Source organism: Tachyglossus aculeatus (genome assembly GCF_015852505.1).
Source record: "Tachyglossus aculeatus isolate mTacAcu1 chromosome 12 unlocalized genomic scaffold, mTacAcu1.pri SUPER_6_unloc_4, whole genome shotgun sequence".
Taxonomy (NCBI): domain Eukaryota; kingdom Metazoa; phylum Chordata; class Mammalia; order Monotremata; family Tachyglossidae; genus Tachyglossus; species Tachyglossus aculeatus.
The window spans coordinates 7354080-7378889 of NW_024044831.1; positions in this window are offsets into that span (position 1 = coordinate 7354080).

The window sequence follows — 24810 nt, forward strand, 5'->3', positions numbered from 1 at the left end:
CCTTCTCCCAGTTGCTGCCGTTTCAGTATCTTACCAGTGCCTGCCCTCTTCTGTATATTGCCGGGTCATGGTGAGTGTGGTTAGGGGGCTAATTCTGACCTTTTCACTGCTCTCTGCGGGTAGGGGCTTTGGCTCTGTCTGAGTTTGTCTTGTTGATCCTGAGTCGGGTCGTGGGCAGATGCCTGTAGGTGTAGTTTGTCTGTGCAGGGTGGGCCATCTCAAGTTTGGTGCGAGAGGTCAGAATGACCCACCTGACCCATTTACGGTATGGCTGCACGAGTTCCATTGGAATAATAATTCCATGTAATGTAGTATTATTTATTAAGGACTTCTTCTGTGCAAAGCACTGTTCTGAGCGCGGCAGAGGTTACAAAGTATTCGGATTGTGCAACGCGGGGCTCACAGCCTTAATCCCCACTTTACCGATCAGGGAACCTAGGCATAGAGAAGTGAAGTGACGTGTCCAAAGTCACAAAGCCGGGAATTGGTGGAGGCGGGATTTGAACTCATGACCTGTGACTCCAAAGCCCGCGCTCTTTACACTGAGACAAGCTGCTTCTCTAATTATTTTTGTGGTTCTATTTAGATTAATCCCTGACCCAAAGCCTTGGGAGACGTGGCTGTTCCTCCAGAAAACCCCTTCAAGTGAGTAGTTTGCAGACTTTTTTTTCCTGGTGCTTCCTTTGCCTTTTTCTCTATATAGTCCTCCTCATAAAAAAGGAACAACTGCAGAAGGCTTTTAATCCAAAATACCACAACCTCCCTATTTTGTTAACGAAAATAACTCTCCCCATGTGAAGCCAGCAAGAGCAAGCACTTTGTTGGTGCTCCTGGCTGAACAAATCTGATTTGTGCCCACGATCGGAAAACCAATTTTTAGGTGGCTACATTGATATCTGGTGCCCGTATATAATCTGAGTGCTTTGGGCTCAATGGGAGGAGTGGCCGACGTTCGTGGGTATTGTCGATGCCCACACATGCCCGAAATTGCGTTTGGGGGCCACAGGTTAACCTTAAATAACCGTGTGGTGACCTAAACCGGTTTTCGATTTCAAAAGCATTTCTTAAGCACTTACTACGTGCAAAGCACTGTTCTAAACGCTGCAGAGTTTACAAGGTAATCGGCTTGTCCCTCGGGGTGCTCACAGTCTTAATCCCCACTTTACCTACGAGGGAACGGAGGCACAGAGTAGTCAAGTGATGTGCCCAAAGTCACACGGCCGGTAATTGAAGGCGGGATTGGAACCCAGGACCTCTGACTCCAAACCCTGTGTTCTTTCCACTTACCCAGGCTGCTACTCTAATTCTTATTTTTTTGTCTTTCTTTTGAGATTCATCACTGACGTAGAGCCTTGGGAGATATGGCTGTTCCTCAACAAAACCTCTGCAAGTGAGTAGCTTACAGAATATTTTTTTTCCTGGAGCTTTCTCTCCCTTTTCACGCATCTTGTCCTCCTCATATAAAACGGAACAACTGTGCAAGGCTTTTAAACAAATATCCCACAACCTCCCTATTTTTAAAACGTAAATCAATCTCCCCAAAATAACCCTGCAAGAGCAAACGGTTTGTTAGTACTCCCGACAGACCAAATCTGTTTATTTTATGCCCAGGAAGGCACTACAGATTTTCTGGTGGGCACACGGTCCAAACGGATTTCTGGTGCACGTAGATACCCTACTGAGTGCTTTGGGCACCACGGGGAGGAGGGGGCGTCTGTCGAGGGTATTTTCGATGCCCACACTTGCCCAAAAGTACGTCTATGCGCCACAGGTTCAAAGGTAAACCTCACATAACCCTGGGGGTGCCTAAACAGGCTTTCGGTCCCCAGCGGTGCCCAAATTGATTTTTGGATGGTAACGTGGAATTCAGTACGGGGCGATAAAGGAGATCAATATCCTAGCTGTCCTGAGGCACTTTGGTTGAAAATCGGTGGACATCACTCTGGAAAATGGAAGAAACTCGGTTGGGCTGCCCGACTAGCCATGTGTCCACCACAACGCTGGAAGCAAAGTTGATGGGGCATTAAAAAAATCCCTAAAACACGAAAAAATTTTCGGGCCGCCAATTCCCTTTGTCCATCCTCTAAAGTAACCCCTTGCCTTCCCGGGTGACCATGGATATTAATAGTCAGATGATGCATTGGCTTTTTAAAATTACTCTTCAATTGATTAACTAATTTTAATTAATAAAATGAATTTAATGGATTAAATTATTTATATTTGAGGAAATCAAAAAGGCAAGTACTTTTTCCATTTCGGGTGCTGTTCTGGTTCTGAGATTGCTAAGGCATGTTTTAAACCCCTCTATACCTTTGGGGGCCATCGTGGGTTTTATTCAATTTTATTTGCCTGTGGCATTTATGGCATTCTTCCAGGCGTCCACCTTTTGGGGTAGACAGTTGAAGATAGTCAGTGTCCCAGTTCCAGTCCCGTTGGGTCCTCACTGTCCAAATCGTAAGAAATTTAATACGATTCCCGCCTCTTGGGGACAGAATGTTGGATCGGAAAACGTTTAGTTTGTTTTTTTTTTCCTTCTTTTAAAATAACCAGTTAGGCCGTACCCTAGCTCTCCCATCCCCCGGGTCCCTTAGGGCACCCGAGATTCCTTTTAGGTCCTTCCCTACTGGGTTTTCCGTGCCACCGGCTGCCGAGGAAGCCCCCCTCCGCCTCCTCCGCACTCTGCCAAGTAGGAATGGTGTTTGTTCTGCAAAGGATGAGCGGCTCCCGGGCACAGTCCCCTTCAATGGTCGCCCACTGCTCAGCTGCTCCCAATCAAGGGATTGCCCGGCGGTTGAGCCGAGCCCCGCCCCTTCCCAACTCTGTATACGGCCCCCATAGCGTTGGCCTTCTCTCAGCTGCTGCCACTTCAGTACCTTCCCAGTGCCTGCCCTCTCAGCTGTTGCCTCTTCAGTACCTTCCCAGTTCCTGCTCTCCTCTCTGGGTTCCCGGGTCATGGTTAGTGAGGGTAGGGGGCTTGTTCTGACATTTTCACTGCTCTCTGTGGTTAGGGGCTTTGGCTCGGTCAGAGTTTGTGTTGTTGAGCCTGAGTAGGGCCGTGGGCAAATCCTTGTAGGGGTAGCCTCTCTGCGCGGGGGGGGCCCGTCTCGGGTTTGGTTCCAGAGGACAGGATGACACACCTGCCTCAGCTACGGTATGGCTGCACCAGTTTCATAGGAATAATAATTCAATCTATTATAATGGCATTTCTTAAGCACTTACTACGTGCAAAGCACTGTTCTCAGCGCTGTAGAGGTTACAAGGTAATCAGCTTGTCCCTCGGGGGCTTACAGCCTTAATCCCCACTTTACCGACCAGGGAACCGAGGCGAAGTGAAGTGACGTGCCCAAAGTCACACGGCCGATAATTGGTGGAAGCGGGATTTGAACCCAGGACCTCTGACTCCAAACCTTGTGTTCTTTCCCTGAGCCACGCTGCTTCTCTAATTCTTATTTTTCTGTCTTTCTTTTGAGATTCATCACTGACCCAGAGCCTTGGGAGACGTGGCTGTTCCTCAACAAAACCTCTGCAAGTGAGTAGCTTACAGAATTTGTTTTTTCCTGGTGCTTTCTCTCCCTTTTCCCGCATCTAGTCATCCTCATAAAAAAAGGAACAACTGAACAAGGCTTTTAAACAAATATCCCACAACCTCCCTATTTTTAAAACATAAATCAGTCTCCCCAAATTAACCCTGCAAGAGCATACCGTTTGTTAGTGCTCCTGGCAGACCAAATCTGTTTGTTTTGTGCCCAGGATGGCACTACAGATTTTTTGGTGGGCAGAGGGTCCAAACGGATTTCTGGTGCTCGTGGATACCCTAATGAGTGTTTTAGGGAACCAAGGGGAGGGGGGGAGGGGGTTGAGGGTGTTATCGATGCCCACACCTGGCCAAAAGTGCGATTGGGGGCCACAGGGTCCCAAGTAAACCTTAAATAATCATGCAGGGGCCTAAAGAGTTTTCCAGTACCCAGCGGTGCCCAAATTGATTTTTGGCTGGTAATTTGGATTTCCTGATGGGAGGATAAAGTATATCAATATTCTGGATGTCCAGACGTACTTTGATTTCCTTGAAAATCGATGGAGATCACTCTGGAAAATGGAACAGACTCGGTTGGGCTGCCCTGATAGCCATATGTCCACCCCAATGCTGGAAGGAAGGTGGATGGGCCATTAAAGAAAAATTGCTCGAAACACGAAACTTTTTCGGGCCGGCAATTCCCTTTGGCCATCGTATAAAAGAACCATCTCCCTTACCGGGACAACATGCATATTAATATTCAGATGATGCATTGGCTTTTTGATTTCCTCTTATATTAAATAAATTTAAGAGGAAATCCAAACGCTAATTACTTTTTCATTTCGGTTCCTGTTGTGGACCTCAGGTTTCTAAGGCATGTTTAAAACCCCTCTATTATTTTGGGGGCCATCGTGATTTTTTTTCAATTTTATTTCCTTGTGGAATTTACGGCACACTCCTCGGGGTCCACCTCTTCGTTTGGAGAGTTTACGTTTGGCAGGGTCCCAGTTCCAGTCCCGTTGGGTCCTCACAGTCCAAATCGAAAGAAATTTGATTTAATACTCGCTTCTTGGGGACCGAATGTTGGACTGGGAAACTTCTAGGTCGTTTCATTATTCCTTCTATTTAAATAATCAGATAGGCCGTACCCTAGCTCTATTATCCCCTGAGTCCCTTGGAGTACCCGAGATGTTTTTTCGGTCCTTTCCCACTGGGTTTTTAATGTCACCCGCTACGGAGTAAGCCCCCCTCCACATCCCACGCACTCTGCCAAGCGGGTACGGTGTTTGTTCTGCAAAGTGTGAGCCGCTCACGAGCACAGTCCCCTCGAATGTTCACCCACTACTCAGCTGCTCCCAATGAAGGGATTGCCAGGCGATTGAGTCCCGCCCATTCCCTACTCTATATAAGGCCCCTGGAGGGTCGGCTTTCTGCCGGTTGCTGCCGTTTCAGTATCTTACCATTGCCTGCCCTCTTCTCTATATTGCTGGGTCATGGTGAGTGAGGTTAGGGTGCTAATTTTGACCTTTTCACTGCTCTCTGGGGGTAGGGGCTTTGGCTCTGTCTGAGTTTGTGTTGTTGATCCTGTGTCGGGTCGTGGGCAGATGCCTGTAGGTATATTTTCTCTGTGCGGAGGGGGCCGTCTCGAGTTTGGTCCGATAGGTCAGAATGACCCACCTGCTCCAGTTGCGGTATGGCTGCACGAGTTCCATTGGAATAATAATTCCATCTAATATAGTATTATTTATTAAGGATTTATGGGTAAATCACTGTTCTGAGCGTGGCAGAGGTTAGAAGGTAATTGTGCTGTCCAACGCGGGGCTCACAGTCTTAATCCCCACTTTACGGATGAGGGAACCGAGGCACAGAGAAGTGAAGTGACGTGTCCAAAGTCACACAGCCGGTAATTGGTGGAGGCGGCATTTGAACCCATGACCTGTGACTCCAAAGCACGCGCTCTATACAATGTGACAAGTTGCTTCTCTAATTATTTTTGTCTTTCTATTTAGATTAATCCCTGATCCAGAGCCTTGGGAGACGTGGCTGTTCCTCCACAAAATCCCAGTAAGTGAGTAGTTTACAGACTTTTTTTCCTGGTGCTTCCTTTACCTTTTACTCTAGTCCTCATAATAAACGGAACAACTGTAGAAGGCTTTTAATCCAAAACCCCAAAATCTCCCTATTTTTAATTCGACTATCACTCTCCCCAAGTTTAGCCAGCAAGAGCAAGTGCTTTGTTGGTTCTCATGGCAGAACAAATCTGATTTGTGCCCGCGATTGCAAAACCGATTTTTAGGCTTCAGATGTCTGGTGCACATAGATAACCTAATGAGTGCTTTGGGCTCCTAGGGGAGGAGTGGTCGTCTGTCGAGGTTGTTGCCGATGCCTGCACATGCCCGAAAATGCGATTGGGGGCCACAGGGTCAAAGATTAACCTTAAATAACCGTGTGGGGGCCTAAACCGGTTTTCGGTCCCCAGCGGTGCCCAAATTGATTTTTGGCTAGTGCTTTGGATTTCTTGATGGGAGGATAAAGGATATCAATATTCTGGATGTCCAGAGGTACTTTGCTTTCCTAGAAAATCGATGGAGATCACTCTGGAAAATGGAACAGACTCGGTTGGGTTACCGGGCTAGCACTGTGTCCACCCCAATGCTGCAAGGAAGGAGGATGGGTCATGCAAAAACATCCCCAAATCACGAAAAATCTTTCGGGAGGGCAATTCCCTTTGTCCTTCCTCGAAAGGAACCACCTCCCTTCCCGGGACACCATGGATATTAATAGTCAGATGATGCATTGGCTTTTTGATTTCTTCTTAAATTAAATAAATTTAAGAGGAAATCAAAACGCCATATTACTTTTTCATATCGGTTCCTTTGGGGTTCTGAGGTTTCTAAGGCATGTTTTAAAGCCCTGTATTCTTTTGGGGGCCATCGTGGTTTTTTAAAGAAATTTAAGAGGAAATCAAAACGCCATATTTTTCATATCGGTTCCTTTGGGGTTCTGAGGTTTCTAAGGCATATTTTAAAGCCCTGTATTCTTTTGGTGGCCATCGTGGGTTTTTTTCAATTTTATTTCCCTGAGGGATTTAGGGCACTCTGCCCAGGGTCCACGTCTTGGGGTAGACAGTTCAAAATCGGCAGGGTCCCAGTTCCAGTCTCGTATTGTCCGCACTGTTCAAACCGAAAGAAATTTGATTTAATTCCCGCGGTATGGAGACAGAATGTCGGATCGGGAAACTTTTAGTTCGGTTTATTTTTCATTTTTAAATAATCAGCTAGGGCGTACCGTAGCTCGCCCATTCCCTGGGTCCCTTGGAGTATCGGAGATTCCTTTTAGGTCCTTCCCCACTGGGTTTTTCATGCCACCCCCTGCCGAGAAAGCGCCCCTCCATATCCCACGCACTCTGCCAAGCGGGTACGGTGTTTTTTCTGCAAAGAATGAGCCGCTCACCGGCACACTTCCCTCCAATGGTTGCCCATTACTCAGCTGCTCCTAATAAAGGAAATGCCAGGCGATTGAATCCCGACCTTTCCCTACTCTATATAAGGCCCCCGGAGGTTTGGCCTTCCCCCAGTTGCTGCCGTTTCAGTATCTTACCAGTGCCTGCCCTCTTCTCTATGTTGCCGGGTCATAGTGAGTGAGGTTAGGGGGCTAATTCTGACCTTTTTGCTGCTCTCAGGGGTAGGGGCTTTAACTCTGTCTGAGTTTGTGTTGTTGATCCTGAGTCGCGTCGTGGGCAGATACATGCCGGTGTAGTTTCTCTGTGCTGAGGGGGCCGTCTCGAGTTTAGTTTGAGAGTTCAGAATGACCCACCTGCCCCATTTACAGTATGGCTAAACGAGTTCCATTGGAATAATAATTCCATGTAAGGTAGTATTATTTATTAAGGATTTCTGATGTGCAAAGCACCGTTGTGGGCGCGGCAGAGGTTACAAGGTAATCGGATTGTCCAAGGCGGAGCTCACATCTTTAATCCCCACTTTACCGATGAGGGAACCGAGGCACAGAGTAGTGGAGTGACGCGTCCAAAGACGGCCACTCCTCCCCTTGGAGCCCAAAGCACTCATTAGGTTATCTACGGGCACCAGACATGTGAAGCAACTTAAAAATCGGTTTTGCGATCGTGGGCACAAATCAACAGATTTGTTCTGGCATGAGCACCAAAAAAGCGCTTGCTCTTGCTGGCTTCACAGGGGGAGAGTGATTTTTAAAATAGGGAAGTTTTGGGGTTTTGCATTAAAAGCCTTCTGCAGTTGTACTTTTTTTATTAGGAGGCCTAGATAGAGAAAAAAGGAAAGGAAGCACCAGGAAAAAAACGTCTGTAAACTACTCACTTGCAGGAGTTTTGTAGAGTAACAGCCACGTCTCCCAAAGTTTTGTGTCAGGGATTACTCTAAATAGAAAGCCAAAATAATTAGTGAAGCAGCTTGTACCAGTATAAAGAGCGCGGGCTTTGGAGTCACAGGTCATGAGTTCAAATCCCGCCTCCACCAATTACCGGCTTTGTGACTTTGGACACGTCACTTCACTTCTCTGTGCCTCGGTTCCCTCATCGGTAAAGAGGGGATTAAAGCTGTGAGCCCCGCGTTGAATAATCCGATTACCTTGTAACCTCTGCCGCGCTCGGAACAGTGCTTTGCACATAAGTCCTTAATAAATAATACTACATTACATGGATTTATTATTCCAATGGAACTCGTGCAGCAATACCGTAAATGGGGCAGGTGGGTCATTCTGACCTCTCAAAGAAAGCTCGAGACGGCCCCCTCCGCACAGAGAAACTACACCTACAGGTATCGGCCCACAACGCGACTCAGGATCAACAACACAAACTCAGACAGAGATAAAGCCCCTACCCCAGAGAGCAGCAAAAACGGTCAAAATTAGCCCCCTAGCCTCACTCACCATGACCCGGCAATATAGAGAAGAGGGCAGGCACTGGTAAGATACTGAAACGGCAGCAACTGGGAGAAAGCCAAACCTCCGGGGGCCTTATATAGAGTAGGGAAAGGTCGGGACTCAATCGCCTGGCAATTCTTTTATTAGGAGCAGCTGAGTAGTGGGGAACCATTGGAGGGAAGTTTGCCAGTGAGCGGCTCATTCTTCGCAGAAAAAACACCGTACCCGCTTGGCAGAGTGCATAGAATATGGAGGGGGGCTTTCTCGGCAGGGGGTGGTATGAAAAACCCAGTGGGGAAGGACCTAAAAAGAATCTCCGGTACTCCAAGGGACCCAGGGAATGGGAGAGCTACGGTACGCCCTAGCTGATTATTTAAAAAGAAGGAAAAATAAACCTAACTAAAAGTTTCCCGATCCAACATTTTGTCTCCATACCGCGGGAATTAAATCAAATTTCTTTCGGTTTGAACAGTGCGGACAGTACGAGACTGGAACTGGGACCCTGCCGATTTTGAACTGTCTACCTCAAGACGTGGACCTTGGGCAGAGTGCCCTAAATCCCTCAGGGAAATAAAATTGAAAAAAAAACCACGATGGCCCCCAAAAGAATACAGGGCTTTAAAACATTCATTCATTCATTCAATCGTATTTATTGAGCGCTTACTGTGTGCAGAGCACTGTACTAAGCGCTTGGGAAGTACAAGATATGAGGAGGGAGGGCATTCCAGGCCAGAGGCGGGACGTGGGCAAGAAGTCAGCGGCGAGACAGACGAAATCGAAGTACAGTGAGTAGGCCAGCATTATTCATTCATTCAATCGTATTTATTGAGCGCTTACTGCGTGCAGAGCACTGTACTAAGCGCTTGGGAAGTACAAGTTGGTAACATATAGCATTAAAGGAGCGAAGAGGGAGGGATGGGTTGTAGGAGGAGATAAACCAGGTTGGGGCAAGGTAAGGCCTTTCTGTTCGATGCAGAGGTAGATGGGCAACCACTGGAGATTCCTGAGGGACGGGGAAACCCGGACTGAAAGTTTTAGTAGAAAAATGAGCGGGGCAGCGGAAGGAAGAAGTATGGACCGGAGTGGGGAGAGACAGGAGGCTGGGAGATCGGCAAAGGAGGCTGACGCAGTAATTGAGTCAGGATAGGATAAATGCTTTGATTAACATGGTAGCAGTTTGGATGGAGAGGAATGTTGTGAAGGTTGAACCGACAGGATTTGGGGGCAGATTGAACATGTGGGGTGAATGAGAGAGAGGAATCAAAGGTTCATTCATTCATTCACTCAATCGTATTTATTGAGCGCTTACTGGGTGCAGAGAACTGTACTATGCCTTAGAAACTTCAGAACCCCAAAGGAACCGATATGAAAAAGTAATTGGCGTTTTGATTTCCTCTTAAATTTATTTAATTCAAGAGGAAATCAAAAAGCCAATGCATCATCTGGCTATTAATATCCATGGTGTCCTGGGAAGGGAGGTGGTTCCTTTAGAGGAAGGACAAAGGGAATTGCCCTCCCGAAAGATTTTTCGTGATTTGGGGATTTTTTTGCATGACCCATCCTCCTTCCTTGCAGCATCGGGGTGGACACAGGGCTAGCCGGGCAACCCAACCGAGTCTGTTCCATTTTCCAGAGTGATCTCCATCGATTTTCTAGGAAAGCAAAGTACCTCTGGACATCCAGAATATTGATATCCTTTATCCTCCCATCGGGAAATCCAAACTACCAGCCAAAAATCAATTTGGGCACCGCTGGGGCCGCAAAAACGGTTTAGGACCCCACACGAATATTTAAGGTTAACCTATGACCCCGTGGCCCCCAATCGCACTCTCGGGCGTGTGTGGGCATCGGGAATACCCTCTACCGACGGCCACTGCTCCCCTTGGAGCCCAAGGTACTCATTAGGTTATCTACGGGCACCAGATATGTGAAGCCACCTAAAAATCGGTTTTGCGATCGTGGGCACAAATCAACAGATTTGTTCTGGCATGAGCACCAACAAAGCGCTTGCTCTTGCTGGCTCCACATGGAGAGAGTGATTTTCGTTTTAAAAATAGGGAGGTTTAGGGGTTTTGGATCAAAAGCCTTCTGCAGTTGTTCCTTTATTTATGAGGAGGACTAGATGGAGAAAAAGGGAAAGGAAGCACCAGGAAAAAAATGTTTGTAATCCACTTGCAGGGGATTTCTGGAGGAACAGCCACGTCTCCCAAGGCTTTGGGTAAGGAATTAATCTAAATAGAAAGATAAACGTAATTAGAGAAGCAGGTTGTCACAGTGTAAAGAGCGTGGGCTTTGGAGTCACAGGTCATGAATTCAAATCCCGCCTCCACCAATTACCGTCTTTGTGACTTTGGACACGTCACTTCACTTCTCTGTGCCCACATCAGTAAAGTGGGGATTAAGGCTGTGAGCCCCGCGTTCTACAATCCGATTACCTTGTAACCTCTGCCGCGCTCAGAACAGTGCTTTGCACATAAGAAGTCCTTAATAAATAATACTACATTACATGGAATTATTATTCCAATGGAACTCGTGCAGCCATACCGTAAATGGGGCAGGTGGGTCATTCTGACCTCTCGGACCAAAGTCGAGACGGCCCCCTCCGCAAAGAGAAACTACACCTACAGGCATCTGCCCACTACCCGACTCAGGATCAACAACACAAACTCAGACAGAGATGAAGCCCCTACCCCAGAGAGTAGCAAAAAGTCAAAATTAGCCTCCAACCTCACTCACCATGACCCGGCAATATAGAGAAGAGGGCAGGCACTGGTATGATACTGAAACGGCAGCAACTGGGAGAAGGCCAAACGTCCGGGGGCCTTATATAGAGTAGGGAAAGGTCGGGTATCAGTCGCCTGGCAATCCGTTTATTGGGAGCAGGTGAGTAGTGGGCCACCATTGGAGGGGAATGTGCCGGTGAGCGGCCCATTCTTTGCAGAACAAACACCGTACCCCCCTGACAGAGTGCGTGGGATGTGGAGGGGGGCTTCCTCGGCAGGGGGTGGCATGAAAAACAAAGTGGGGAAGGACCGAAAAGGAATCTCGGGTACTACAAGGGACCCAGGGAATGGGATTGCTACGGTACGGCCTATCTGATTATTTAAAAAGAAGGAAAAATAAACCCAACTAAAAGTTTCCCGATCCAACATTCTTTCTCCAGGCGGCGGTAATTAAATCAAATTTCGTTGGGTTTGGATAGTACGAGACTGGAACTGGGACCCTGACGATTTTTAACTGTCTACCCCAAGAGGTGGACCCTGGGACGAGTGCCCTAAATCCCCCCGGGAAATTAAATTGAAAAAAAAAACCACGATGGCCCCCAAAAGAATACAGGGCTTTAAACCATGACTTAGAAACCTCAGAACCACAAAAGGAACCGATATGAAAAAGTAATTGGCGTTTTGATTTCCTTTTTAAATTTATTTTAAGAGGAAATCAAAAAGCCAATGCATCATCTGACTATTAATGATGGCATTTATTAAGCGCTTACTATGTGCAAAGCACTGTTCTAAGCGCTGGGGAGTTTACAAGGTGATCAGGTTGTCCCACGGGGGGTTTACAGTCTTAATCCCCATTTTACAGATGAGGGAACTAAGGCCCAGAGAAGTGAAGTGACTTGCCCAAAGTCACACAGCTGACAAGTGGTGGAGCTGGGATTTGAACCGACAACCTCGGATTCCAAAGCCCGGGCTCTTTCCACTGAGCCACGCTGCTTCCCCTAAATGGACTATTAATGGACTATTAATATCCATGGTGTCCCGGGAAGGGAGGTGGTTCCTTTAGAGGAAGGACAAAGGGAATTGCCCGCCCTAAAATCTTTTCGTGATTTGGGGATTTTTTTGGATGACCCATCCTCCTCTCTTGCAGCACTGGGGTGGACACAGGGATAGCCGGGAAACCCAAGCGAGTCTGTTCCATTTTCCAGAGTGATCTCCAACGATTTTCTAGGAAAGCAAAGTACCTCTGGACATCCAGAATATTGATATCCTTTATCCTCCCTTCGGGAAAAACAAATTACCAGCCAAAAATCAATTTGGGCACCGCTGGGGACCAAAAATCGGTTTAGGCCCCCACACGGTTATTTAAGGTTAACCTATGACCCTGCTGCCCCCTATCGCATTCTCGGGCATGTGTGGGCATCGGGAATACCCTCTACCGACGGCCACTCCTTCCTTTGGAGCCCAAAGAACTCATTAGGTTATCTACGGGCAGCAGATATCTGAAGCCACCTAAAAATCGGTTTTCCGATCGTGAGCACAAATAAAAAGATTTGTTCTTCCATGAGCACCAACAATCAATCAATCAACCAATCGTATCTATTGAGCGCTTAATATGTGCAGAGCACTGTACTAAGCGCTTGGCTTGCTGGCTTCACATGGGGAGAGTGATTTTCGTTTTAGAAATAGGGAGGTTTTGGAGTTTGGACTAAAAGCCTTCTGCAGTTGTCCCTTTTTTTATGAGGAGAATAAGCCCCCTACCCGCACTCATCATGACCCCCGAACCCAGAGAGGAGGGCGGGAACTGGGAAGGTACTGAAGAAGCAACAGCTGAGAGGGCAGGCACTGGGAAGGTATTGAAGTGGCAGCAGCTGAGAGAAGGCCAACGCTATGGGGGCCGTATACAGAGTTGGGAAGGGGCGGGGCTCGGCTCAACCGTCGGGCAAGCCCTTGATTGGAAGCAGCTGAGCAGTGGGCGACCATTGAAGTGGACTGTTCCCGGGAGCCGCTCATCCTTTGCAGAACAAACACCATTCCTACTTGGCAGAGTGCGGAGGAGGCGGAGGGGGGCTTCCTCGGCAGCCGGTGTCACGGAAAACCCAGTAGGGAAGGACCTAAAAGGAATCTCGGGTGCTCCAAGGGACCCGGGGGATGGGAGAGCTAGGGTACGGCCTAGCTGATTATTTTAAAAGAAGGAAAAAAAACCAAACTAAACGTTTTCCGATCCAACATTCTGTCCCCAAGAGGCGGGAATCGTATTAAATTTCTTACGATTTGGACAGTGAGGACCCAACGGGACTGGAACTGGGACACTGACTATCTTCAACTGTCTACCCCAAAAGGTGGACGCCTGGAAGAATGCCATAAATGTCACAGGCAAATAAAATTGAATAAAACCCACGATGGCCCCCAAAGGTATAGAGGGGTTTAAAACATGCCTTAGCAATCTCAGAAGCAGAACAGCACCCGAAATGAAAACGTACTTGCCTTTTTGATTTCCTCAAATATAAATAATTTAATTCATTAAATTAATTCATTTTATTAATTAAAATTAATTAATCAATTGAAGAATAATGTAAAAAGCCAATGCATCATCTGACTATTAATATCCATGGTCACCCGGGAAGGCAAGGGGTTACTTTAGAGGATGGACAAAGGGAATTGGCGGCCCGAAAATTTTTTCGTGTTTTTTTAATGCCCCATCAACTTTGCTTCCAGCGTTGTGGTGGACACATGGCTAGTCGGGCAGCCCAACCGAGTTTCTTCCATTTTCCAGAGTGATGTCCATCGATTTCAACCACATCAAAGTGCCTCTGGACAGGCAGGATATTGATCTCCTTTATCGTCCCGTAATGAATTCCACCTTACCAGCCAAAAATCAATTTGGGCACCGCTGGGGACCGAAAGCCTGTTTAGGCACCCCCACGGTTATGTGAGGTTTACCTTTGAACATGTGGCACATAGAGGTACTTTTGGGCAAGTGTGGGCATCGAAAATACCCTCGACAGATGCTCCCTCCTCCCCGTGGTGCCCAAAGCACTCAGTAGGGTATCTACGTGCATCAGAAATCCGTTTGGACCCTGTGCCCACCAGAAAATCTGTAGTGGAGGTATGGAAGGTGGTCGGTGGCCCGCCATGGTTTTGAAGCACTGCACTGAGGAAAGGGGCCAGGGATGGTTGAAGTGGCCGCTATCCACAGATAGAGCAGTGTAACACTGGGACAGATAACAACCCCTTCCCTTACTAGCACAATGGTCTTAAGATAACGCACAGAGGCAAGAGCTGGGGGTGACTGTGTGTTTGTCGCACCTGTGTGAAAAGGGCCAAGCAACAGCAACTTAGTGACCAACATCCTCCCACTAAGCCCACCACCAGGAGCAAAAGTAGCAGCAACCCCTGGAATAGTGAGTTTCCCCGCTTAAGTCTAAAGAGTCCATAGAACCAGTACAAAACTCCTCTGGTGGTGGGGACTCTTCATTAGCTGCCTGGTACACTGCCAGAGATCATCGTGTCCAATTGTTCAGAGTCACTGGAGTGAGGGGGCGAGAAGTACCGTTCATGTTGAAACAGGAACAGGTCGCCTGGTAGAAATAGGTTCCCCTCCCTGATGATGTCACACCATGGCTAAGACTGAAGACAGGCTCTCTGGGAGGCAGTACAGTGATGATTCCTTTGTTGGGCCTGTCTGGAAGTCAGGCAATCCTGACCATAGAATTGTGAGGCAGAGAAGTACCCAGGAGCATCATATAGCCAGATGTGATTGATAAAGTTTGAAATAATAGCTTTTCTCCTAATAACATTAAACAATTATTCTTCACTCATTCTTAAAAACTACTAACAATTTTAACAAATTTTCCAATTATTCTTCTGTTGCTTTCCAAATCCTTGGGATATGATGACTAAACCTTTTCAGTCCCTTAAAAGGAAACAATCGCAAAGACAAAGTAGACATCCAGATCTGTACATATGTATGATACCGAATAACATACAGCTGTTTTTTGCCCATTAGCTAGGCTATAGCAGAGACAGCATGCAGTACTTGCATTGTCAACCCTGAAAAATGGAGATTTTATATTAAAGACCATCTGAACCAATTTAACAAGCAAAGACGAACAAACCCCAGTTCTAATACATATAATTTGTAAGATGCAGCAATTAAATCTGGACTTTGCGTGTTCTATTATTTAACACGTTTCACAGAGTAATGTGTCGTCATTCCCCCTCTCCCAGGCGTGATGTCTACAAAAGAGAAGGGTCTAGGTCTTGGAGGATCTCCAAGCCTCTACCAAAGTTAGTGGGCAGCCCTCATTGGGATTAGCTGCACAGGTTTGCCCAGTCAGATTCATTTATCATTTCAAATATATCAAGATGACTTTTGTATTTGATCTGCTTTTACCGTTTACTAAGTTAGAGAAATTTAAGGCAATGGCATTTCGGATATAATGATTAAATCACCACCCCTCCAGTTTTTCCTAGGCTGGGAGAACAATGGCAAGTTCACTCCCAATTCATTCCTAATGACCGCCATTGTAGTTTCTATGGGGAAGTGCCTTAGACTGAGAAAGGCAGCCATTCACTGGGAGGGAGGCAACCCTTTGCTAGAAGGAGGTGCCTTCCCTCAAAGGAATTCCATTTTGATCTCCCATCTGATAGCTCTCGCCCTGAAGGCAAAGTGGTTAAGTTTCCTACCCTCATGCTTTAGCTTGCAAATTTCTTAAGTAGCTGGGTGCTCGGGTGATGGGAAGGGTCCCCCGTTTCCCAGTAACCCCAATTATTTAATTATTTCCTGTAATTGATGGTTGGCCTCCTTGCCAAGCATCCTTCCTCATCATAGATACCCGGGCCATGGTGTCTACCGGTAAAACTTTCCGACGATCATTTACTGGGACGGTCATATGACGCGGGAGGGGCACCCGGGTTGCGAGAGGGCCGCGGCCGCCGTCCAACGGCCGGGCCCGCCGGATCCCCCTTCTAATTTCCCCGCTGCGTGGTGGTTGGGGCCGTTGGTCTACCTTCCTGAGTGAGCAGCTTCAGAATATGTGTGGCCAGCCCATCCAGCTCGTCCATAGGAAATCCCCGCTCCCTTAACTCCCTCCATATGATCACCCGTTCTCCTGGGCCCAATCTTCCTGAGCCGACCCGCTGTGGGGGTCGGTGGGTATCCCTTTTACTATTCGTTGGAACCGGCTTTGCCCTCCTGAACCCCAGGTCTTTCCTAATCATGGCTGCTACACGCCGGGTAATCGGCATCTTAGGGGACTGGAATAGGGACCAGTCACTGTTGACCACGTTGGCTAAAGTGCTCCAGGTTTGTACCCCAGTGACTCTATCCCTCAAACGGTGGGCCAGCCCGCGCTCCGGCCCCGGGGGTGCACCCATTACTATTGCACGAAGTAGGCCCTCTTGGGCGGGGAGGGACCAGCGGCTTGGTTCCTGAGGTTTCTCCCTCTCATCCAGGAGTTGTTCAATTCCAAGCACCAGGAGATGCCGGTTTAATGTAGCTGGGTCGGTCCAGCGGAGGGTGCTGGCCCTTCCCTGTTCACCTGTTCACTCCGGGGGAATGTCCGAGCCCAGTGTACCGCGAGGGTCCAGAGGGTACGACCTTGAGTCTGATTGTGGGTAACATCCACCCCTGGGCCCAAATGGAGGCAGCTGCTTTCATTTGGGCTGAGGTCCAGCTGGGCTGCGGCTCCCTTCCATACCCTGGCCAACCAGCCCATCACCGGCTCCCCGGGGTCCCGGGAAAACTCCTTAGAGAGCTGCCTGAGTTCAGTGGCTGTGAAGTGAGTAGTTTGGGTGGTGACCTTTCCCTCAGGATTCCGCTTTTCCTTGATAATAGGATAGAGGACCTTGGGCTGCCCCTCAGGGTTCTGCGGGGGCACCTCCCAATCCCAAGGGGAAGAGGCTGGTTCCAGTTGTGGTAGAGGATCGGAACCCCGCTTCTCCTCCCCAGAGGGATTCTTCCTACCCAGCTCCGAGTACATGACCCGCTTGATCTCCTGCTCAGTTACGGGAAGTTTCCTCTGTGCTTCTGACTACTTAGCCACCCGGGGTGCCAATTTCTGCTCTAAAGGTATCGCCTGCTGCATTTTTACCTCGGCCACTGTCTGCAGTAAGAGGCATTTCGTCTCACTTTCCTTTAGTTTTGCCTCTAGGGCGGCCCGCTCCTGCCGCCACCGCCGGCGATCCTGGGCGACGGCCTGCAGCGCCGTTGCTAGGAGACCGAGGAGGGCGGTCTTTCCTTTTCCTGATTTAGGTAGCCTCCCGCCAATCACAAAATTCCCTCACCAAATTGGCCGGGTCTTCCCAGTGATTCTCCACCCAGCGGCTGTCCCATCTTGGGGCTTTCCATCCCTGATCCGCGAGAAATTCAAAAAGCCCTCTCGGGTCTCTGTCGCCTATCGCCGATTCCATCCTCGTCGCCATTTATGTCACGCGAAGTCCGGGGACGGGTTCATTCAGTGATCAGCGAGGCGAGAGAGAGAGGCCGGGGATGGAAAGCCTAAGTTTTATATAAAATTTATTCCACGAGGTGAATTGAATTTATGTAATTGTTTAGGCGCAATGGATTGAGCTTCCCTTTCGGGAGGAATATAATCAATTAGCAATATTAGAGCTTCCCTACACGGGAGGAACACAATCATCCGTTAATCGCACGTGGTGAGTTGGTTAACTCTCACCCATGTGCACTTCCCACTCGGGAAGAATACACTTACTTTCCCACATGGGAAGAATTCATTACATTATCCGCGCACGTGGTGGGCGGCTAGCTCTCACAATGTGCTCTCCCTACATGGGAGGAATCCACTCATAATTCCCATCAGCAGCGGGATACCTGGGTCCCACCCACGAGACACTCACCCATCCCGAGGCCCTTGCCTCAGTGTGTTGGTTCTGGTTGTAGAGCGGGCATCTGGCCTTCTGGGCAGGGAGAGACACGTGTGCTGCTGCTGCAGTGGCTGCTCCTACTGCTGCGTGTCCTGGTGTTCTGACCCCGAAGGTCAGAGGCGACAGGTATTTATTGCCTGTGCCCCTAGGCCATTCCAGCTTCCGGCCTCAGTCTATCCAATCTCTGCCCTCCTGGCCTCCTCCATACCTAATTTGATTGGCACGGGGGCGAGGGACACCTTCTGTATTCCCAGCTTGGGCTGTCAATCTAGCAGATTTGGTCATGTGGGCGGTATCCCACCCTCACTTCCTAGTTCCGCCTGCTTGCTCAGGTGGTCACGAGATAGCTTTTGACCTTGAGATAGCCGGTACCCGAGGGTCACCTCGGGACACCCCTGGACATCCAGAATATTGATATCCTTTATCCTCCCATCGGGAAATCCAAATTACCAGCCAAAAATCAATTTGGGCACCAGTGGGTACCGAAAACCGGTTTAGGCCCCACACGGTTATTTAAGGTTAACCTATGACCCTGTGGCCCCCAATCTCACTTTCGGGCACGTGTGGGCATCGGGAATACCCTCGACCGACGGCCACTCCTCCCCTTGGAGCCCAAAGCACTCGTTAGGTAATCTACGGGCACCAGATATCTGAAGCCACCTAAAAATCGGTTTTGCGATCGTGGGCACAAATCAACAGATTTGTTCCGCCATGAGCACCAACAAAACGCTTACTCTTTCTGGCTTCACATGGGGAGAGTGATTTTCGTTTTAAAAATAGGGAGGATTTGGGGTTTTGGATTAAAAGCCTTCTTCAGTTGTTCCTTTTTTTATGAGGAGGACTAGATAGAGAAAAAGGGAAAGGAAGCACCAGGAAAAAAAGTCTGTAAACTACTCACTTGCAGGGGTTTTCTGGAGGAGCAGCCACGTCTCCCAAGGCTTTGGGTCAGGGATTAATCTAAATAGAAAGACAAAAATAATTAGAGAAGCAACTTGTCACAGTGTAAAGAGCGCGGGCTTTAGAGTCACAGGTCATGAGTTCAAATCCCGCCTCCACCAACTACCGGCTTTGTGACTTTGGACACGTCACTTCACTTCTGTGCCTCGGTTCCCTCAAAGCCCCTACCCCCGGCGAGCAGTGAAAAGGTCCAAATTAGCCCCCAACCACACTCACCATGACCCGGCAATATAGAGAAGAGGGCAGACACTGGTAAGATACTGAAACGGCAGCAACCGGGAGAAGGCCAGACCTCCGAGGGCCTTATATAGAGTAGGGAAAGGCCGGGACTCAATCGCCTGGCAATCCCTTCATTGGGAGCAGCTGAGTAGTGGGCCACCATTGGAGGGGACTGTGCCGCTGAGCGGCTCATTCTTTGCAGAACAAACACCGTACCCACTTGGCCGGGTGTGTGGGATGTGGAGGGGGGCTTCCTCGGCAGGGGGTGGCATGAAAAACCCAGTGGGGAAGGACTGAAAAGGAATCTCGGATACTCCAAGGGACCCAGGGAATGGGAGAGCTAGGGTACGGCCAGGTTGATTATTTAAAAAGAACGAAAAATAAACCGAACTAAAAGTTTCCCGATCCAACATTCTGTCTCCATGAGGCGGGAATTAAATCAAATTTCTTTCGGTTTGGACAGTGAGGACAGTACGAGACTGGTACTGGGATCCTGCCGATTTTGACCTGTCTACTCCAAGAGGTGGACCCTGGGAAGAGTGCCCTAAATCCCCCAGGGAAATAAAATTGAAACAAAAAAACCACGATGGCCCCCAAAAGAATACACGGCTTTAAAACATGCCTCAGAAACCTCGGAACCACAAAAGTAACCGATATGAAAAAGTAATTGGCGTTTTGAATTCCTCTTAAATTAAATAAATTTAAATCAAAAAGCCAATGCATGATCTGACTATTAATATCCATGGTGTCCCGGGAAGGGAGGTGGTTCCTTTAGAGGAAGGCCAAAGGGAATTGCCCGCCCGAAAGATTTTTCGTGATTTGGGGATTTTTTTTGCATGACCCATCCTCCTTCCTTGCAGCATTGGGGTGGATGCAGGGCTAGCCGGGTAACCCAACCGAGTCTGTTCCATTTTCCAGAGAGATCTCCATCGATTTTCTAGAAAAGCAAAGTACCTCTGGACATCCAGAATATTGATATACTTTATCCTCCCATCGGGAAATCCAGATTACCAGACAAAAATCAATTTGGGCACCGCTGGGGACCGAAAACCGGTTTAGGCCCCCACACGGTTATTTAAGGTTAACATATGACCCTGTGGCCCCCAATCGCACTCTCCGGCATGTGTGGGTATCGGCAATACCCTCGACCGACGGCCACTCCTCCCCTTGGAGCCCAAAGCACTCATTAGGGTATCTACGGGCACCAGATATGTGAAGCCACCTAAAAATCGGTTTTGCGATCGTGGGCACAAATCAACAGATTTGTTCTGGCATGAGCACCAACAAAGCGCTTGCTCTTGCTGGCTTCACATGGGGAGAGTGATTTTAAAATAGCCAGGTTTTGGGGTTTTCGATTAAAAGCCTTCTACAGTTGTTCCTTTTTTTTTTGAGGAGGACTAGATAGAGAAAAAGGGAAAGGAAGCACCAGGAAAAAAAGTATGTAAACTACACACTTGCAGGGGTTTTGTGGAGTAACAGCCACGTCTCCCAAGGCTTTGGGTCAGGGATTAATCTAAATATAAAGACAAAAATAATTAGAGAAGCAGCTTGTCACAGTGTAAAGAGCGCGGGCTTTGGAGTCACACGTCATGAGTTCAAATCCTGCCTTCACCAATTACCGGCTTTGTGACTTTGGACACGTCACTTCACTTCTCTGTGCCTCGGTTCCCTCATCGGTAAAGTGGGGATGAAGGCTGTGAGCCCCGCGTTGGACAATCCGATTACCTTGAAACCTCTGCCGCGCCCAGAACAGAGCTTTGCACATAAGAAGTCCTTAATAAATAATACTACATTTCATGGAATGATTATTCCAATGGAACTCTGCAGCCATACCGTAAATGGGGCAGGTGGGTCATTCTGACCTCTCGGACAAAACTCGAGACGGCCCCCTCCTCACAGAGAAACTACACCTACAGGCATCTGCCCACGACCCGACTCAGGATCAACAACACAAACTCAGACAGAGCCAAAGCCCCTACCCACAGAGAGCAGTGAAAAGGTCAAAATTAGCCCCCTAACCTCACTCACAATGACCCGGCAATATAGAGAAGAGGGAAGGCACTGGTAAAATACTGAAACGGCAGCAACTGGGAGAAGGCCAAACCTCCGGGGGCCTTATATAGAGTAGGGAACTGTCGGGACTCAATCGCCTGGCAATCCCTTCATTGGGAGCAGCTGAGTAGTGGGCCACCATTGGAGGGGACTGTGCCGGTGAGCGGTTCATTCTTTGCAGAACAAACACCGTACCCTCCTGGCAGAGTGCGTGGGTTGTGGAGGGGGGCTTCCTCGACAGGGGGTGTCATGAAAAACGCAGTGGGGAAGGACCGAAAAGGAATCTCGGGTACTCCAAGAGACCCAGGGAGTGGGAGAGCTAGGGTACGGCCTATCTGATTATTTAAAAAGAAGGAAAAATAAACCGAACTAAAGTTTCCCGATCCAACATTCTGTCTCCATGAGGCGGGAATTAAATCAAATATCTTTCGGTTTGAACAGTGAGGACAGTACGAAACTGGAACTGGGACCCTGCCGATTTTGAACTGTCTACCCCAAGAGGTGGACCTTGGGACGACTGCCCTAAATCCCCCAGGGAAATAAAATTGAAAAAAAAAAAAACCACGGTGGCCTCCAAAACAATACAGGGCTTTAAAACATGCCTTAGAAACCTAAGAACCACAAAAATAACCGATATGAAAAAGTAATTGGCGTTTTGATTTCCTCTTAAATTTATTTAATTTAAGAGGAAATCAAAAGCCAATGCATGATTTGACTATTAATATCCATGGTGTCCCGGGACAGGAGGTGGTTCCTTTAGAGGAAGGCCAAAGGGAATTGCCCGCCCGAAAACTTTTTCGTGATTTGGGGATTTCTTTGCATGACCCATCCTCCTTCCTTGCAGCATTAGGGTGGACACAGGGCTAGCCGGGCAACCCAACCGAGTCTGTTCCATTTTCCAGAATGATCTCCATCGATTGTCTAGGAAAGCAAAGTACCTCTGGACATCCAGAATATTGATATCCTTTATCCTCCCATCGGGAAATCGAAATTACCAGCCAAAAATCAATTTGGGCACCGCTGGGGACCGAAAACCGGTTTGGGCCCCCACACGGTTATTTAAGTTTAACCTGTAACCCTGTGGCCCCCAATCGCACTCTCGGACATGTGTAGGCATCGGCAATACCCTCGACCGACGGCCACTCCTCCCCTTGGAGCCCAAAGCACTCATTAGATGATCTACGGGCACCAGATATCTGAAGCCACCTAAAAATCGGTTTAGCGATCGTGGGCACAAATCAGCAGATTTGTTATGCCATGAGCACCAACAAAGCGCTTGCTCTTGCTGGCTTCACATGAGGAGAGTGATTTTCTTTTTAAATATAGGGAGGTTTTGGGGTTTTGAATTAAAAGCCTTCTTCAGTTGTTCCTTTGTTTACGAGGAGGACTAGGTAGGGAAAAACAGAAAGGAAGCACCAGGAAAAAAAGTCTGTAAACAACTCACTTGCAGGGGATTTGTGGAGGAACAGCCATGTCTCCCAAAGCTTACTGTCAGGGATTAATCTAAATAGAAAGACAAAAATAATTAGAGAAGCAGCTTGTCACAGTGTATTGAGCACGTGCTTTGGAGTCACAGGTCATGGGTTCAAATGCCGCCTCCACCAATTACCGGCTGTGTGACTTTGGACACGTCACTTCACTTCTCTGTGCCTCGGTTACCTCATCGGTAAAGCGGGGATTAAGACCGTGATCCCCGCGTTGGACAGCACAATCACCTTCTAACCTCAGCCGTGCTCAGAACAGTGATTTGCCCATAAGTCCTTAATAAATCATACTATATTAGATGGAATTATTATTCCAATGGAACTCGTACAGCCATACCGTAACTGGGGCAGGTGGGTCATTCTGACCTCTCGGACCAAACTCGAGACGGCCCCCTCCGCACAGAGAAACTACACCTACAGGCATCTGCCCACGACCCGACTCAGGATCAACAACACAAGCTCAGACAGAGCCAAAGCCCCTACCCCCGGAGAGCAGTGAAAAGGTCAAAATTAACACCCTAACCTCACTCACCATAACCCGACAATATAGAGAATAGGGCAAACACTGGTAAGATACTGAAGCGGCAGCAACCGGGAGAAAGCCGAACCTCCAGGGGCCTTATATAGAGTAGGGAATGGGCGGGACTCAATCGCCTGGCAATCCCTTCATTGGGAGGAGCAGCTGAGTAGTGGGTGAAAATTGGAGGGGACTGTGCCCGTGAGCGGCTCACTCTTTGCAGATCAAACACCGTACCCGCTTGGGAGAGTGCGTGAGATGTGGAGGGGGGCTTAATCGGCAGGGGGTGACATTAAAAACCCAGTGGGGAAGGATCGAAAAAACATCTCGGGTACTCCAAGGGACCCAGGGGATGAGAGTGCTAGGGTAAGGCCTATCTGATTATTTAAATAGAAGGAATAATAAAACGACCTAGAAGTTTCCCGATCCAACATTCGCTCCCCAAGAGGCGAGTATTACATCAAATTTCTTTCGATTTGGACTGTAAGGACCCAACGGGACCCCGAGGAGTGTGCCCTAAATCCCACAGGGAAATAAAATTAAAGAAAAATCACTATGGCCCCCAAAATAATAGAGGGGTTTTAAACATGCCTTAGAAACCTGAGGACCCCAACAGGAACCGAAATGAAAAAGTAATTGGCGTTTTGATTTCCTCTTAAATTTACTTAATTTAAGAGGAAATCAAAAAGCCAATGCATCATCTGAATATTAATATGCATGTTGTCCCGGTAAGGGAGATGGTTCCTTTATACGATGGCCAAAGGGAATTGCCGGCCCGAAAAAGTTTTGTGTTTCGAGCAATTTTTCTTCAATGGCCCATCCACCTTCCTTCCAGCATTGGGGTGGACATATGGCTATCAGGGCAGCCCAACCGAGTCTGTTCCATTTTCCAGAGTGCTCTCCATCGATTTTCAAAGAAATCAAAGTACCTCTGGACATCCAGAATATTGATATACTTTATTCTCCCATCAGAAAATCCAAATTACCAGCCAAAAATTAATTTGGGCACCGCTGGGTACTGGAAAACTCTTTAGACCCCTGCACGGTTATTGAAGGTTTACTTGGGACCCTGTGGCCCCCAATCGCACTTTTGGCCAGGTGTGGGCATCGATAAAACCCTCGACCCCCTCCCCCTCCTCCCCTTGGTTTCCTAAGTCACTCATTAGGTTATCCACGAGCACCAGAAATCCGTTTGGACCCTCTGCCCACCAAAAAATCTGTAGTGCCATCCTGGGCACAAAACAAACAGATGTGGTCTGCCAGGAGCACTAACAAACCGTTTGCTCTTGAAGGGTTAATTTGGGGAGATTGATTTATGTTTTAAAAATAGGGAGGTTGTGGGGTATTTGTTTAATAGCCTGGTACAGTTGTTCCTTTTTTTATGAGGAGGACTCGATGCGGGAAAAGGGAGAGAAAGCACCAGGAAAAAACAAATTCTGTAAGCTACTCACTTGCAGAGGTTTTGTTGAGGAACAGCCACGTCTCCCAAGGCTCTGGGTCAGTGATGAATCTCAAAAGAAAGACAGAAAAATAAGAATTAGAGAAGCAGCGTGGCTC